Source organism: Pseudopipra pipra, chromosome 3 (assembly GCF_036250125.1).
Source record: "Pseudopipra pipra isolate bDixPip1 chromosome 3, bDixPip1.hap1, whole genome shotgun sequence".
In the NCBI taxonomy this organism is placed as follows: Eukaryota; Metazoa; Chordata; class Aves; order Passeriformes; family Pipridae; genus Pseudopipra; species Pseudopipra pipra.
Window position 1 is genome coordinate 92,237,341 of NC_087551.1, and position 17,538 is coordinate 92,254,878.

General features: G+C 37.8%; 1 long non-coding RNA gene across 1 annotated transcript in view; it reads right to left on the bottom strand.

The window, feature by feature from the left end:
• Positions 1-879: 879 nt before the first annotated feature.
• Positions 880-17,538, bottom strand: part of LOC135412013 (uncharacterized) — a 30,493-nt gene continuing 13,834 nt past the window's right edge. The window contains exon 3 of the long non-coding RNA XR_010429461.1: positions 880-17,496. This is a non-coding gene — a long non-coding RNA (uncharacterized LOC135412013). The remainder of the gene's footprint in view (positions 17,497-17,538) is intronic.

Below are 17,538 nucleotides of genomic sequence, written 5' to 3' on the forward strand. Positions count from 1 at the left end.
GGCTGAGGGAGCTGGGGTTGTTTAGTCTGGAGAAGAGAAGGCTTAGAGGCGACCTCATCACTCTCTTCAACTACCTGAAGGGAGGTTATAGCCAGGCGGGGGTTGGTCTCTTCTCTCAGGCAACCAACAATAGGACAAGAGGACATGGGCTCAAGCTCTGCCAGGGGAGGTTTAGGTTAGATGTTAGGAAGAAATTCTTTACAGAGAGGGTTATCAGGCATTGGAATGGTCTACCCAGAGAGGTGGTGGATTCACCATCCCTGGAGGTTTTTAAAAAGAGACTGGACGTGGCCCTTAGTGCCATGATATAGTAATTGGAGTTGGATCAGGGTTTGGACTTGATGATCTTGGAGGTCTTTTCCAACCCAATCTATTCTATGATTCTATGATTCTCTGTTAATATGTATGACAGGGAGGTGAGTAAAAAGACGCACATAGAAGACAAATTGATCCCCAGGGATCAGTGTTGGGCCCAGTCCTGTTTAACATCTTTATAGATGATTTAGATGAGGGGATTGAGTGTATCATCAGCAAATTTGCTGATGACACTAAATTGGGAGGGAGTGTCGACCTGCTGGAAGGCAGGAGGGCTCTGCAGAGGGATCTGGATAGACTTGAGAGATGGGCTGATTCCAATGGGATGAAGTTCAATAAAGCCAAGTGCCGGGTCCTGCACTTTGGCCACAACAACTCCATGCAGCGCTACAGGCTGGGCACAGAGTGGCTGAAGAGCAGCCAGGCAGAAAGGGACCTGGGGGTACTAATTGACAGGAAGCTCAACATGAGCCAACAGTGTGCCCAGGTGGCCAAGAAGGCCAATGGGATCTTGTCCTGTATCAAAAATAGTGTGGCCAGCAGGAGCAGGGAAGTGATCCTACCCCTGTACTCTGCGTTGGTGAGGCCACACCTTGAGTATTGTGTTCAGTTCTGGGCCCCTCAGTTCAGAAAGGATATTGAGGTGCTGGAGCGGGTCCAGAGAAGAGCAACAAGGCTGGTGAAGGGACTGGAGCATAAGTCCTATGGGGAGAGGCTGAGGGAGCTGGGGTTGTTTAGCCTGGAGAAGAGGAGGCTCAGAGGTGACCTCATCACCGTCTATAACTACCTGAAGGGAAGTTCTAGCCAGGTGGGGGTTGGTCTCTTCTCTCAGGCACTCAGCAATAGGACAAGGGGGCACGGGCTTAAGCTCCGCCAGGGGAAATTTAAGTTGGATATCAGGAGAAAATTCTTTACAGAGAGAGTGATCAGGCATTGGAATGGGCTGCCCAGAGAGGTGGTGGATTCACCATCCCTGGAGATTTTTAAACGCAGATTGGACGTGGCACTGAGTGCCATGATCTAGTAAATGGACTGGATTTGGACCAAGGGTTGGACTCGATGATCTCGGAGGTCTTTTCCAACCCAATCGATTCTATGATTCTATGATTCTATGAAAATCTCACTGAAGAGAAGCAGGAAACAGTTCAAAAACAGACACTAGTAGCCAATGCCAGTATTGGTCATTGGAGTTCATGCAATATCTAGAGTAGAAATGGCAATATGAGTGCTTGTATTTTTAGTCATTTAATCCCAGTTTCCTGATATCTTTGGCATTTATACATTTGTATAGCTCATTTAACTCTTTATGCACTAAGAATTCTTCAACATATAAGGTTCTACAGAAAAATGCAGTCCATGTAATCATAATAATTCCTCCAAAACCTGTTGCTGAACACAGGGCTGGTTGATAATATAGAGATATTTTTGTTATTGCTGAGCAGCACTTACACAGGGCCAAGGCCTTTTCTGCTTTTCATACTTCCACATTGGCAAGGAATTTGGGGGATTTGGGGGTGCATGGAAGGCTGGGAGGAGATACAGCTGGAACAGGCAACCCCAACCGACCAAAGGGATATTCCATACCATGTGACAACATGCTCAGTATATAAGGTGCGGGGAAGAAGGGGGAAGGAGGGCACATTTGAGTGATGGTGTTTGTCCCTCAGGTAACCATCACATGCGATGGGGCCCTGCTGTCCTGGAAATGGCTGAACACCTGCCTGCACATGGGAAATAGTGAATGAATTCCTTGTTTTGCTTTGCTTATGTGCATGGGTTTTCTTTCCCTATTAAACTGTTTTTATCTCAGCCCAGGAGTTTTCTAGCTTTTACCCTTCCAATTCTCTCTCCAATCCTGCCTTTGGGGGAGTAAGCAAGCTGCTGTGTGGTACTTGGTTGCTGGCTGGGGTGAAAACACAACAACAGAAATATATTATTCTGTGGAATTCTTTTTTGCAATATACCCTGCTGCAAAAGCAATACTAGTGTTCAGTAGTTCAGTACAATTTTTTCCACACTGCTCACAACACTGAGCATAGAAGAAAAATGGAGCTATTATAGTTACATTTTTGATATATACATAGAGAGAGGATAGAGGAGTATAGAGGTAGATATACAGACATAGATATAAATATATACATATACTTTCCTTCTTTAATACACACGTCAGTCCTGCCAAAAACTTATATTACCACTGAATGGTGCCTTGTATCATCTTCAAAATCTTTGCTGCACCCTGTCTGTCTGATAGTCTGAGAGGAGCTCTTTTCCTGAAGGGTTTTCATTGCAGGCTTTATCCCCACAAAAAGATCTGCACAGAGTCCTGGAAAGAGCATCTGCTCCATCTCAGGTGTTGAGGAGTCATCTAAAATATGAGACATGCACAATCAGGCAAAACTGGACAGCAGTGAAGGGAAAAAAATACAAGACGAACTGAAATAAGCCACTATGCACCTCTACTTTGCGCAGCTTTTATAAGTGGAGCATCTGCAGACAAAGTGGAGGACGCTTGATAGTTAAAAAGACAACCACTTGAGCTTTGGTAAGTTCTGTGGAAAAGGAAGAGGGACTTCGAAGTTAAAAATGTAATCAATTATTTTTGAAACAGAGGCATTAAAAAGTATACAGTATACTCAATTGCTAATATTTCATTAGTGCTTAGAGACTCCCATCAGCAAAATAACCTCAACAAGTAATACTACTTGACATTTCTACAGAATAGTATGAAGGTATGGTTTTAATCCAGTGTGTGTGATATTTTTAAAAATACTCCCACAATTGTAGCAGCTCTTACTGCATGATTACTTGTTCCACTATGCTGTTAAGGTAATTTCTACAGTACACGCACTTTTCAGAACAAGAAAGCAATCAAATCTTACAAAAGTATTTAGGACAGTTTTTATGACTAGAATGTGTCTTTGGGTATAGCAATGCTATACAGTTAGGTACCAGTTTATTTATATTGCATTCTTTAATCATGAGAATTTCTGACAGGAGTAATTTCCAGTCAAAATTATGGAAACCTAACATGAATGATATTAAAATGAATTACTTTGGAATGGTTAGATTTTTAAACAGCCATTGGGAAATCCTGGACTGTTGCCAGCTTCTTTTCCTTTCCCCCCAGGGATGGGGGATTATTTGTTTTGTGCTTTAAAGGAGTGAACTGCAGTGCAAGACAGCTACACCTAAGCCATCTCAGACACTGTTAGTAACTGAAAGGAAGGAGAGCTGAAGATATTCAAACCTCATCCGAATTCCTAGATTTTTGTTTTTCGTTTTAACCAGCAGTATAATCTGTTACTTTTTAAAGGAATATATAGCTAGGGAAGTTCATGTATATGCTTACACATGTCAGACTTGATCCTGAACCTGTTGCTTGAGCTACAGTCAGACTGAGCCCAAATTTGGTCATTGGTCAGAGATCACTTTCCATCTGAGCAGGTGGTGGGTGTTTTATAGGAGAGGTTGTAAGAGGTAAAACTGGGAAACACTAGGCAAGTAAATGACTACGAATAATCAAAACACTTGGAAAAAAGAGCTCTTGATACTTGTCAGACTGCATAACAGAACTAAACATAGAGTGACAAGGTTGTTTTAGCAATGATAAAGGGGCTAAAAAAACCTAAATCAAAACTCAGTTAATGTAGCATAATTTGGGACAAGGATTTATAAAGAAAGCAAAATTTTAACATTTCAATAAATGGGAAAAATCTACTAAAGAATGGGACTTTTTTTCATTTGTACTGCAAATCCAGAGTGCTAAGGATTACTGAGAAATCATGACAGGAATCCTAATAGGGTATTAGTGCTAAGAAGAGGGAAAGGATCCTCCTCTGGACTTGCTGGTTCAGCCCCCAACGCTGTTGGACATTTCTGCTGCCAGGACTCACTGATGGCTCTTCCTCTCATTGCAACCCACCAGGACCCCTGGCTCTTCCTCACAGAGCTGGTTCCCAGCCTGCCGTGCTGTGAGGGGAAATTCCTAACTGCAGGTCATGCGTTCCTGTCAGCCCATTTCTCCAGCCTCCACTTATTGACCATTCCCTCTAACTCAGTGTTATCCACAAACTTGCCAAGAGGGCAACTGTTCCATTAATCTAGCCATTAATTAAGACATTATACAAGTACTGATTCCTGCATTTTATTTGTTTCTGAACCCTGCCTTACCTTCTTGGCCCTTTCTACTGCAATCTAACAGCTATGTCTATGGTGTTTTTCCAGTGTTTTGTTGGGCTATAGTAATTGCTTTGCATTTTCTGAGTTCATCTTGCACCTCTCCTATAAACCACGATCACCTGCTCAAATTGTGATTGAGACATATTATGCACAGCCTGACTTTAACCATCAGTTTTGCTGCCCAGAAAAGACTCAAATATGATTGAAAATGTAACCAGTTATCATTGCAGAAAATGTACATGAGCCAGCAATCACTGTATCCTCAGCTAGATATTATATATGGAAGAAAGTATTAGTGAATATGACTCCTGAGAAATATTTATGCCAATGGACTTGCCAGTGTACCCTTAAAAACACCCAGAATTTATGTGGTGATCATTTTCAGAGTTATCAAGGCATACAAAGCACAGTGGTTTACAAATGAACATGCTAAGGATACAGAAAAATTAAAAGATATGGCCAAGATCACCCTGCAAGGCTATGATGACATGAAACATGTTTGAAAACATCTAATCCCTCTCAGTATCAGCAAAGATTGCTTTCCTACACAACAGCAACCATTTAATTTAATAATAATGTAATGCAAGTTTTCTTTTTTTCAAATGTTAAAAACAGATACCTCCTCATATTGCGCTTTACAAAGCATGTATTTGAGGCCCTTGACAAGGAATAATTCTTTTCTTAAATTACAAATCAATACAGATCAGTGTTGTGGTATAAAGAACAATATGTTGCAAAGGCAATAAACTAACTTTCATTATTCAGAAAATGTGAAAAGCACACACCTGTGAAGTCATTGATAGCTCTGCTAAATAACTAGAAAGATTTTATTGTTTCCTGACAAAAAAATACAGATGCCTGTCAAAAAAGCCTCCAAACCTGGTGTTACATTTAGAAGAATTAAACACTTCCACTTTTCTTTTTTTTTTTTTTTTAAATGCTCACATATTTTCACATAAACCACCATAATTCAGGAACACATTTACTGAGTAACAGCTATCAGGGAAATCTCCTGGGTACAGGTGAAAATTAAAAAGCAGTGTAAAGACTGTGTTCATGACACTAGAGCATAATAACTAAGGTGTGAGTTCATTTGACATCCTCTCTCTGACAACTCACACTGTTTATATTGTCACATCCAAACTGGAGGAGCAGAACCACTCACTCAAAAGTATATAAAAATTTTAAACTTTGAATTAATGCTTATTGAAACAGATACATTGATAGCTATTTCTACTCTGAAAGACGATAGGGGGCCTTTGCCAGACAAAGCATTCTCAATGGTCTACTGTGTCTACTGTGTCTAGCAGTGCATCTGAATGTGTATTGTTCCTGTGAAACATCGAAAGCCATAACACAGCTTAAAATCAGAGATTTGTGGTGCTGAAGGGGTGTAAAATAACTGTACCAGCCAATTTGAATCTGTGGTTATATTTTTTTTTACCAGTATTACCAAGTGTTTAATTGTGCTGCTCTTAAACAGCAACAAGAAACTAGTCTACTCTGGGACTCCACTGCATTGTCCCTTTAAAACATCTCCTAGAACGTAACTGATGTTATGGCAAAGAGGAATATTTTATTTTGAGTCCTGCTTGGGCTGTCAATGATTGACATGACTGGACAATGTGTCCTTTTTAATATCATTGCTCAGAACAACCTGGCCTAGTGCAAGGTGTCCCTGCCTGTGGCAGGGGGATTGTATCAGATAATCTTTAAAGATCCCTTCCAGTCCAAACTATTTCATGATTCTAAGATAGGGAAAAGTTTGAAATCTTGTTCACATTTTTCACTCTTCTAGCACTATTAAATATACAAAATCTGGTTTTATTGCTTTAAAGATGTGCTAGGTGCAGGTGCCCCAGTGCCAACAGCAGCAGGGCTGCAGGGGGGCTCTGTGAGGAGAGGTCAGGGCTGCCCCATGCCAGACATAGCTAGTTCCAGCTGGCTCCCACCCACCCCCTGCAGGACATGGCTGAGGGGAAAGGTGTTTTAATGCTTGCCTTCTTTCTTACTACCTGAATCTATTTAAACTGGCAATACATCAGTGTTCACAAAGTGGAATCTGTTCCACCAGTGACAATAACAGGTGAGCAGTCTCTCTGTCCTCATCTTGGCCCATGGGATTTCTTATCCTATTTCATCCCTGTGCTGCTGAGGAGGGGGAGTGAGAGAGAGCAGCTGGGTGTATGTTTGGCTATCGGCCATGGGTAACCCACCAAAAAAGCTTCTCAAAAAGAAGTAGTACCGAAGATACTTATTTCAGGGGGAAAAAAAAATTCTGCATCAGAAGAATATACAGGTTTTGAATTGAATTTCTCATCTTTATATGAATTATTACTGCAATATTTCATGGCGTGTGTTAATGCTGTATAATGTGATATCTATCACATTAAATGTCATGAAATTGTGACACATTATACTAGAAGTAGTATAGATCAATTTATCATTATATATTCAATACATACTATGGCGTAATATATTTTTTTATTTATTTTTTAAAATATTTTTGTTAGGTACTTGTCAATACAGGCTGAAGATAGTATTTACTCTGCTTACATTAAACATTTCAGTTTAGGTCCCTAAATTGACGGCCTGTTTGTCCCAAAATCTTTTTTCAGTGAGTAGTGAGCTAGAAACCTTTTAGAGTTTCAAGGTTCTCCTCTTACTGACTGAAGTTACGCATCTCTGTCCATAAACTACATTGACAGAAAGAGAGACTAGACTTGTAACTTGGGGATTTAATGCTACATAGCATGAGTACTCAGGAATTGAAAGAGATGGTAAACTGTTTTCACTCTAAAAATAAGAAAAAAAAATCCTCCCAACAAAAGGTATTGAAAGTTGCTGGTCATGTAATTAGTGTATTTTGAGTTTATCTTCTTTTGTGTTTGAAGAGCCAAAGCATTTGATTACAAGAATACAGGAGACATTATCTTCTAGAAGATCAGTTGTTTCAGTCAGTAGTAACAGTTGTCCTTTTAAATATAAAACATGATAAAGTCCAACAATATTTTTATGTTATTGTGAATTACTGTTGACTGATGCACTAAACTGTACTGCCATGAAAAACAGAAAGATAAAATAACAGAACAGAAATAAAAATAAATACAGTGATTTTGAAAGGATAATCCCACTTAAGAACATAATTTTTTAAAATAAAACAATAAATCTTTTAATCTCAATGAATTTCTCTAAGAACAATTTAATTTATGAAAGAAGAATGAAATCCATATAGCTTTCTGAAGAATGATTGAATTGATGATAAAAGGTTTAACGAAAATTTTACTACTAGGTTTTGTGCAGATCATCAGTCAGATTGACAGCTCAAATAAATAATCTATTTATTTTTAAGAATGTGGGATCCTAGTCTTTGGAATGACCTACAGTATTTTCCTAGTATCATGACATTTTAAAAGTATATGTTTTTTATTCTTGCATTAAATTTATTTATCTTTTCATTTCCTGACTGTCAGAATGTTAATTCTGTGCAAATTTGGGTTTTGCATACTTTTCAACTCTCTAAAAAAAATATACTCTTTGTTGTTCCATGTTTTCCAAGTTTTATAAATAAACTATTTGAAAAAAATCAACTCACACACCCGCTTTGGTTTGACATATTATAGAGCAATAAGATACACTTAAGGATCCGGATTTTCTTTTACATATTACTGTAAAACGCAGTGGCTTATTGTAGATCCAGGAGCACAAAGGGAGTAATATATAGAAGCTGCATTAGGACACAGATATTGACTTTCCAGTACTGTGAGTCTGAACCAATGCAGATAAAATAGGCTGTAAGACTTCCAGGTCACCAATCATCAAAAAATATTTGACAGGTCCCACTCTATTTAAGAATCTGACACAACTGGTTTTTTCTGCTTTCAATTTCATGCATTAATTGTTGTTTATCTCCAACAAAATATAGTTATTGTATGAGACCATTCCATAACCTGTCCTGGGTTTTGTTACATCTTTATCTTATCTTTTTCTTTTTTCACCTCCAGGCTATTTCTTAATTTTTAAAAAGTATGATACATGAAACAAATCATAAAAATAATAATAGTCTCACTTTCCTTATAAGCCTTACTATTTTTGGATTGTTCCAGAAACTACAGCACCTTTTTTTATACTTGATTTTTATTTTCTTCTCTGCCCCTACTTCGTCCTCTTTTTATTCTGTCCATTACTAATTTATAAAGAAAAATAGAAATCCCAAGGATGTGCACCCGAATGATTAGCAAATAATACCATGTCATGTTCACCGATCCTGAACACCAAGCACACCTTATATAGCCACAGAATATCATTTTTCTTCGTAAAAAAGGCATACAGTATGAAATTAGACTTATAAGGTAGCATCTCTTTTCCTGAAAAATCGAGTTATTTATTTATTGTTAGCTTATTCTTTTGAGACTTATCTCTTCTCTTCTCTAGGGTTACCAAGGAGAGTACAAAGCAAGGGTTCTAATACCAAGATACTTGGTGGCAAACACACACTTGGTAGAAAACAGGACTACAAGTTTATCATTATGATACAATGCTTAAAGTGTGTTCTATAGACATATAGTAAAAAATGTAAAATAAGTGGTCTTAATTTTAATGAGCTTTAGTCAAACAAAATCTTGAACTGTAAAAAATACTTGAAGTAAAAATATAGAAAGGGATACTGTTGAGAACAGTGAAGAAAATTTAAAATGTCATCATAGCATCCTTGGTTGCACATTAACACTAAAATGTTTAAATGGTAACTCTTAATGAGACACCACCCTTGGCTAAGGAGCAAAACGCATGTAAGAATGACTTTCAGCACATGGTAGTGCTTTGTTTTGCCTAGAAATTGTAAGAAAGGCTTTTATAAATGAGTAAGTTATTTCAGAGAAAGCAATAGAATTTTCCCAATTATATATTATTTGGTAGCCCTTGCTGTTAGGCATAAGAACACAAAGACATTTCAATCCTAAATATTATCAACAAGTCGCAAATGTGTCCTGTTTGCAAAGCACAGGCATTTGTCTCTGCAGCATGTTTAGGGAGTGCAACCTGCAATCAGAGCCCAGAGCATTATTCATGCTCCTGTATGTGCCTTCTCATCTCTTCTTCATGTGCTGTGCTCATCTATTGGGTGGTCTGGCAAACATGAATAATTCCTGCCAGCTGTCTGACGATGCCCAGCTTTGTTCCAAATGGAAAGCTGACTCTCACAGCCCTTTTTTTTCTGCTCACTCCCCTGTTTGGTGTTTCGATTTTTCATTATGCTTACCAGTCTGCCATGGAAATTTCACACCACTGAAAACAAACAGAAGTTAAAAGCATAGATTACTATGATCTCCCAGCTGCTTCTTCAGCTGGAAAGGTGCATTTTTGTGCTGTGGTATAATTTTCTTTCTAATTCCCGTGGTTCTGTGCTCTTTGGCTGAGGCACAGTGTCAGTCAGCACTGCCGCCTTTCAGCTGAATGCTCTCTGATGTGACCAAATACCAGTCACAAGTTGTCTGCACTTGTAATGATTTTTTCTAAAATGTAAGATTTTGCCTTAAAATAGTAACTCTTTTTGTCATCATTCTTTAGCTAGTGAGGCAAACAGTTGTAAATGTGTCACACTGTACAATCTCACAGGTCAGGGCTGTACAAGCTGTGTGTCAAGGCACAATTTGACCTTTGAATGTCTAAACATCCAAAATGCAATGCACCTGAGGAAAAGGGCATCTGTAAGGGAAAGAGAGAACATATTCATTCTGTTAAGGCAGCGATGACTGGAAGATCCTAAGAAAAAAGCAATTTGCTCATGCTCATTGCCTTGCTTAAATCTCTACCAGATTATACTTCAATGTACTCACTGACAAGGGTGGGGAGCCTTGGAAGTCCAGTTCCAGGAAGAAAGGATTTTTATAGGACTGGACTTGCTTTCCACATATAACTAAATTAAAGAGATGCAATAAAACAGTCTTAAACAAAATGAGAAGAGAAAAGAAAACAAAGAATTTGGATTATTAGTAGCCAACCCTAAAAATTCATGTTTTTGATGATAATAATATTTACATTTTGAGTACCTGTTCAAATCTTGGACACTTTGTATGTACTTGTGAAGGCTGCAGAACTTTATGCTCAGATTTCATGGGTAATATAATTTACAAATATCTGGCACAGGTTATTTAGAGACCAAGCTTTAATTCTGGCATGAACTGGTTCCTATGGGTTGAAAGAACAAACTATGGGTTGAAAATTCTAGCTGTCAGAAAAATACAGGAAAAAAAGGAGTCTAAAAATGAAGCTTCTAGCTATTTCCAGATCCTGAAGCAATATTTAATTCAGTTCTACTGTTCAACATGGATAAAGGTTGAAGATGGCATTTATAATTTTAGATGGATTTAGCCAGCTTATGAAGGCTTTGATATTAATAACTTTTTATATCAAATATAAAACCAGTAACTTCCATGAAAAATTCATCTAATTATTATACCAGAGAAGAAAATAAAGCTGATTCTGTACATATTTATTGGCATCGGTTATAGTATGATTACAAGCATGTCATAGGCATTAAAAAAGGACTGTGTGAACATCTTAACCTAGAAAAAACCCAAAAGGTAACAAGCACTCTGCCCAAGCTTCAAAGATATTTGAGCCTCCTCGGTGAGTGACAATTGTGTCTGTATTTATATATTATATGTGAAAACATACCAAGCCTCTAATATTTTCCCAAATTGTGGGTCGATTTTTTCTGTGAAAACATCTAAAAGAACAAACAAACAAACAAAAACCACCAGAACAGCATTTTAAAGGTATTGTCTTAGTTCAGAGTGCAGTCACTTAGAAGGCAAAGTTTCATTCTTTGCAGATGAAGATAGAGGAATAGGTATTAAAAAAACCCAAACCAAAACAAAAAGGATTAAGTGATTAGATAAAATTACTATTAATGGTTTTATTCATAGCTCCATGAAGTCCACGGTTTTCTATTCATTTTAGGCCCAAGGAAGCAAGACAAGGCCACACTGGAAATATGTAAGATATCTAGCTCAAGTGTTGGTGAGGAGATAAAGTTATAGGGGTCTGCCAAATTATGAAAGTACTTTTTTTTTCCTTATAGAGATGTCAATGACTTATTCAGGGGGGTTGTGTTTTGGTTTGGTGTTTTGGTTTTTTTTGTAAGGGTATGAGAGGTCAAAATGATAAATTTTAATCATGTCTTAAGTGATAACAAGTAAAATTTGTGATAAACATGCCCCAGCTGACATTATTTTATAGCTCAAAAATATTCTAGAATAAAAACAAATTAAAAAAAATAAAAATTATAGCTTAAAGTGTTAAATCATGTTTCCTTGCTATACCTTATTTAGAAAAACATGCTCAAACTGATTTTTGGTTCTCTGAAAAAGAGGAAATTAATCAGATTTTAATTTCTATATGAATGGCTTGCCTATTCCTGAACAATCTCAATAATGGATTTTTTTAAATAATGGCTTTTAAAACTTATTTTGATGTTATAGATTCAGGTAAGATCAGTACACTTCTCCCCTTTACAAATTCTCTTAAATCATCCATAAATATTTAAAGCAAAATTTCCCAATCCTTACCAGAAACTATTTTCCTATCTGTAATACAGTAAGGTAACAGTCAATATTATTTTATGAAATAAACAATTTCAATCCTATTGCAGAAGGAGCCATCCTAAAGGAATATTCTCCATCAAAATTCTTAAAGCAGAAGTACTAAAATGAGACTGTAGCTAAATGAACCATTTTTGTTATCTACTCTTTTAGGTAGGCTCTACATTTGGATTTTCTTTCTTAAATATGGTCAGTAGCTTCAATTACTGAATTTATCTGCAGTGGAGGTGTTGTCTATAATTTGAAAAAGTTCTCCCCAGGTTACAAGAAGGTGCCTTATTTTAGCAAGAGGATTGTATCAATTACCATTTGCAAAGGTTAATTTCATGTGGAAAAGATCCCCAAAAATGACTCTGCTATCTAAATCTTTAGATGAGTCACAATGATTCTTTTCCCTTCCCTCCTGGCTTATGGATTTCTATGCAATTAAAAGCCAGATGCTCTGAACTAAATCAAAGCTGAATCAGTTATATAATAAGTCTGCTATTACAGACTCAGTGTGCTGCAGGATTTGGTCCAAGGCCTTTTGGTAAAATCCCAATACTGGTACTTCTTTTCAAACAAATATTAGAGTGTCCAATTTGGACAAACATCTTAGTTTCTAAGTGCAGGTAAAACAGAGATAAGGTCTTCATCTTTTTTTCTTCCTCTGACAGAATAAAACAAATCCAGCAAGAATGGAAAGAGAAAATTGTGAGCTGCTACTCACTAGATACAATCAATGACAATGGTAACTGACATATTATTATGTGGCCTCATCGATGTTTTCTGAAAAATGATGGAACCTTTAAGGTTAAAAAAAATGTGAAATTTTTAATGAAAATATTTTAATTTTGTTGTTACTTTGTTTTGTTTTGTCCTAACCCCAAAGATACGGTTTTTAACAGGGTGGATTTATTAGTATATTACTGATCTGGAGACCAATAATATTTTGTAGCAAGGTGCATTTAAAATAAAATATATGAATTCAGGTACTATTACTGTCTTTGTAAAAGCCAGCACACAGAAAGACCACTGTGAAGAAAAAAGCATACCTTTCACATACATAATTTCCAAAATATTCCAACTGTGGATTTGTAGCTTAACTCAGTTGATTTCCCAGGAGAAAAAAGATTTATATGGGTGGAGGAATTAGTATTAAGGAGACAAGAATCTCACTAATTTTCAGATAAACTGAAGAGCAACCATTAAAATTTTCACAAGTTCCAGATACCTAAACGAAGGCAACAGTACATATATCCAGTCTCTAATTAGCAGATTAGTAAGGATGTTCTACAAATAGGATGGAAGAAGCACTATGATTGAGATGGGTCCTTGCAGCCAGTAAAGGCATCAGAGAAATCCCTTCCTGCAATAAGAGCAGGTTGAGATCTTGTGCGTTTTGAGTTTGCAGATTCTTGTGTTTCCACAGGATCAAAAGTCAATTCAGGTCAGAAGGGACCTCTGATCACCTACTCCACACCCATGTTCCTATTTTGTTCATTCTTTACAACTGTCTTTTAAGTTGGTAAATAAGGTTTTGGTTTTTTGCTTGCCTCAAGTAAATTTGTCATTTCTTTAAGCTCCCATCACTCTGCAAAATGGGACAGTAAGTGGCAGGGCACAGAATCACAGAATATGCTGAGTGGAAGGGGGACCCATAAGGATCATCGAGTCCAACCCATAGCCCTGCACAGGACCATCCCCAAAAGTCACACCATGTGCCTGAGAGTATTGTCCAAATGCTTCTTGAACTCTGGCAGGCTTGGTGCTGTGACCACTTCTCTGGGGAGCCTGTTCCAGTGCCTAACCTCCTCTGACACAACTTCAGGCCATTCTCCAGGGTCCTGTTCCTGGGAAACACGAGATTAATCAGAGTTATACCCTTTTATAGAATCATCTCTTCTCACATTTATTTTCAACAGAACTTACAAATTTTCTTCTGTGTAGTGTAACACAGAGTTAAGATGACAAATGGGAATACTTTATGAGAAAGTATTGCAATAATTGTCACTTCCCTGGCTTTCAGAAATGTGTGATTGCAACTAAGTGTTTTGCCAAATCTCATCTGGTTTTGTTTTTATCTTTTTTTATTGGTACAGAGACATTTATAATGCTAATTTTTACTACATTGCCCTGTGCACTTTATGCCCAGTTTTGTTCAGCAGCTAATGTTGACTCTAAGCACTTCACTCAGAAATGAGAAAGTTGTGCTACAGTGTTCCTAAAGGGACTATGCACAGGACAAAACCACTTCCCTTTTTCAGCTTTAGATTTGCAACTCTCATTTTCCCAGGATGACCTTTTTCTTGTATTATAAAAGCCAGGTCTTACAGTGGATGATTCATGTTCTGTGAGTTGTGACTGTTGTATATAGCCATATCCCACGTTCTCTTATTCATCAGCTTTACAAAACCAAGCAGTGAAGCCCTGACCTGATTGAACTCCGTGGGAGTTTTGACATTGTCTTCAAAAACACTGGGATTTCACCTAAAATCTTTGTAGCCTTTAAACGAAAGAGCCTTTGGTCTTTTCTTTTTGGAGGAAGAGGAAGAGCACCAAGACACAGGATGGTGATATTTATGATTTAATTAGATATATCTCTTCCATTTGTGAGACAAAGCAGTCAGTAGAATCAGAGAGGACATAAAGGTGAAGTAATCAGAATTTTCTCCGATGGGAATACGTTGGCTGAAATATGCGTAAACATTTCTTTTGCCAGGACCTGTAAAGACCTGGACTTAAGAGACCACATTGACTCATTTGGCTTGCCAGCTTATTTGTAAGCATAAATAAGTTACAGAGAAAATGTAATTCTGGTCTCTATTAAAGAAAAGCCAGACCTGGTTAATCAAAGTTTTAAATTAATCAGAGGTGAAACGAAGTTATCCAGAGCTTTAATTTTAGCTTGAAATAATGTAGTTTCCATTCTCCATTCATTCTTTTATGTCCCATGACTGACGGATCACTGTCTTTCCTCCCAGTGAGTGGGAGCCTCTCTCATGCTGGGTTGCTGTTAGAGAGCTTTCTAATATCCCTTCCAATACTTTGTCCACTGGACTACAACACAGAGGCAGTGAAATTTATATACGGTTTCAGAGATGGGAAAAAAAAAAAGCACAGTTTTATACTTGAAAAGGAGGAAGTGGAAGCCTAACGTGAACTAGCAGTGTTGGCAGCATGCTCAGCACATAAGACTTGGCCAGTGCAAACATATTCTTAACACTGATGTTATCACCCAGATCACACTCTAAAATGCCCTGCTGGGGCAAACTAACAGAGGGACCATTTCTCCTACATTGCCTGTGTGGTGATGGAAAATTGCTGCTTGACCAGTCCTATGACTGATTCCTTATTTTCACTTCCTTTTCAATTTGTAAGTGTGACAAGGAATACTCTGACCCTGAATAACTGTGCTCTATTGTTGGGGTGACTCATAAAAGTCACATATGACAGTAGTAAAGAGGTGTCAGAATTGAGCCTTGGAACTAATACAGAAAAGTATGTTTTCAGTATTTCTTCCCTCGATTCCCCAAACACAGTCAGAGGAGTTATATCTTGACTGATTAAACAATGAGCAGCATTCAGCATGAGGTAAGCAAGCTGCCAGCAGCTCCCTGAGCTGAGCAGGTTGGTCTCTATTCCTTCATCTGCTTTGTTAAATTACATTGCTCTGTGGCTCTATCACTCATTGCATGCTCTCATTCCTCTCTGTTCCATTCCATTCACATTACTTTTGACAATTATTTTCTCTCAGACCACAGACATATATATATAAATACCTCACTAGCTTTATTAAACTTAGCTACATACCATACTTCTGAAAAACTAAGTTTTCCTTATGTTATAGAGAGAAATTTACAGATAACAGATTTTGCTTGCCTCCCTTGAGAGCCAAAACAACAATATGCTTCATAAAGCCTCTTCTCATTATGCCTTGCAGAACCCAGGAAACTATGAATTTTGCTCCTCCTCTCTCAGACAAGCTGAATGAAAAAAGAGAAAGTCCAAAAGAAATACTGAAAAAGGCCAAGAGAAATGCAAAACTAAAAAAAAAAAAAAAAAATACAAAATTAAAACTTATTTAAGTTCAATAACGAAGATGTTTTCCTGTACTTTAGTGAAAAATTCTCATGCTAACATAAATGCCAAGTCTAAAAAAAAGAGAAAAAAAAAAAAAGGAGAGATCTGCTCTAACACTTTATATATACTCAGAAATTATGCAGGGAAGTTATAATCTACTTACTAAAGGGAAACTTGCCACTATTTTCCATCTCTTTTATCATCAGACTTTAGCAAAATATGAATGCTATGTTCCTCTGCTCTTATTGAAACTATTCCACTGGCCAGTGACTGAAAAAGCCACCAGATGAGAGATGTAAAATTGTGAGAGTGGGATCTTGGTTTTGGGGCTCCTTGTTCTTGAATTACTGTTCAAACTCTTAGGACAGAAAGTCATACCTTTCTCTTACAGTCAGGTCAACTTTGCCTCCCCAGGTGGAGATATGACTCAATTACATCTGAATGCCAATCCTATGGATGTGTGCAACACATGTGGTGCTCCGGCAGCAGCTCAGAGGCTGGTGACCTGTTGGGCCAGGGTGTTGGGCTCTTTCTGTACAGCTGCAGAACAGGAGGAGACGTGGGATCCAGGCACCCAACCCCTCAATCCTCTCAGCAAAGACAATACCACAAGTAACCAGAAACAGATCTTCTGGTGGTTGTTAGTTAAACAGTTCAGCAGTTCAGTTTGCCCAAAGAAGTCAAAGTGTTTGTCTTACCTAAGTACCTTCAGTGTCCAGCAGCAGCTGCAAAAGACATTTTCAGGATTGATTTTGGAGCCTAAATGCAAATTCAACTGAAATCCTGTACTGATCTTGGTCTCTTGTTTAATTTATTCTTCTCTGTGATGTCAGAGAAAAGTCTTCACTGTGCCTTTATATTTTGGGAAGATGCGAAGTAATTGCCACAACTTGTAACCATTGTAAGGACTTGGATCAAAGCTCTGGTTAGTTAGAAGTCTTTTCATTCAAATTTAATTACATATCCTTCTGTGATTTTTAATAACAATTTAGCCCTTTCCCCTAACAGCTTCCTGATTAACATTACTTGTAAAATTGAGATGTTACCTTTAGAGCTTATAACAAACCAAAGCTTTTCAGCTCCCTGCAGTGCTGGGACAGCTTCTATACTCATATTTCCCTCCCTATTAAACTAAGGATTTAGGCATCAACACTTTGCACTGCCCAGTTACCTGGCTTTCCTTGAGTGGAAGCATGTAGACTTTTTATAGATGTGCATATTTCATCCCTCTCGTTGGGGTCCCTGGATGAGGAGGTGGAGAGCACTCAGTGGACTACGGTGAGCCTCCAGAAGTTTCTAGAGTCAGACATCTCTGCTCTCAACTGCAGATCCTGTTCTGGAGAGTTAAAAGTGGGTGGCGGCGATAAGAGGGAAAGGG